The sequence below is a fragment of the Pinus tabuliformis genome, chromosome 1_2 (assembly GCF_031772625.1).
Source record: "Pinus tabuliformis cultivar Carrire ecotype Pingquan chromosome 1_2, CPIR1, whole genome shotgun sequence".
Classification (NCBI taxonomy): Eukaryota; Viridiplantae; Streptophyta; class Pinopsida; order Pinales; family Pinaceae; genus Pinus; species Pinus tabuliformis.
Genome location: NC_142298.1, coordinates 132,151,583 through 132,153,221, shown reverse-complemented (window position 1 = coordinate 132,153,221; position 1,639 = coordinate 132,151,583).

Here is a 1,639-nt window from a genome sequence, read left to right as displayed (position 1 = left end):
AGACTACAACATAAAGCAACTTAATTGAGAAACCAATCTCATTCTATCAAGGGCCTCAATAGAGATATATGACAAATTCTATTGTGATCCATTACAAACCCTAGATTCCATCTTAGAGATACAAATCCTTAGATATCAATAATTCAATCAAATGACAATTCTACTATACATTTTAGACTCTACTAGGGTTTGTTGCAAACCTTAGATCATATAGGAAACAATATCATCATATCTTAGAATATCAAACTTTTACCAGGGCTTTGTTACAAGCTCTAGAATTTACAAACTACGAGCATCAACAATTAGGTTAACATATATACATATATAGGATTTCATAATCACGCACACGTATAATACAACAATATCTACTAGGTAAACCCATGACACAAATATCAATACATTAAAGTTAGACATACAACAATTTTGACTAGGCTAGTGTTTTGATCGGACAGACGAACATACACTTAGGGCTTCATTCATAGGATCTTACTATAGATATTATAAGGGTTTGCTCATAAACCCTAATTCATCAAACCCTAAAGATCTAGGGATTCAATACATAACTTTATATAGAAAACCCTAAAGGATTAGGGATTTTATCATAACAATAACAAAACATCAAAAGAATAGGAATTCTAGATTTCATCAACAACCCTAAGTAAACTAGGGTTTCCATATTAGCATCGACATACCCTTAGGTTAGGGTTTTACGGTGAATATTTTAAGGTTCCACAAGAATGATAATATAATGAGGGTAGATTCAATCTAATGATTAATCACCCTAACAAGATTCCTTGTGATTCAAAACCCTAACATAACGATGTTAGTAATGTAAATCAAATTTTAAAAGAAAGAATGACTGTACATTTTGCATGAAGAGAACTTTATAACAAAGCAATGTTTAAGACATACCTCGAGTTTTTCCTTAACAAACCTTGTATGACATCAATTCTTGAAGGGCATAACTTCTTCCATGCTTCAAGTCTATCCTTTGAAGTCTCCTCCATAACCCTTGAGTATTCAATAAACTTTCCTAACACAGAAAATATAAAAGGTTATTAGCATATAATTCAAGCAAGTCTTGATGCGAGGAGGAAACCAAACATGAAAAGATGAAACAAAGAACAAAATACTTACTTAATCCAATCTTGAGGGAAACCTACAACTAAAAATAAAAGGTGTTCTAACAAGACATGTTAGACCTACAAGTTTTAGAAATCAAAACACAAAGGAAAACAATTCAAAACTTAGAATAGAAGGATATGTAAGGTATAGAGTCCCTAAGAGTCCTTAGAAAATAAGTCATTGACTTCGGATTCTTCCATCTTGTTCTTCTTTGGTGGAGCTTCATCAACAATATTTGCTTGATCTCTATCTCTCTTCTTATTCCTTGGACTCTCTGGACAATGAATTTTGTAATGAACCATCTTGTGACAATTGTAACACTCGAACTTTGATAGCTCTACTTCTTTGGTCTTTTGTACTTCTTGAAGTTTCCCTTTTTCTTGTGATGAGCGGAATAGGCATTTGAGATGTTCTCCTCTTCATCCTTCTTGTTGCTTACTAACAATATTATGTCTTCTTCTTGACTACATGCATTCCACATTTGTTCAAATGCTGGAGTATCCTTCCAACTGTT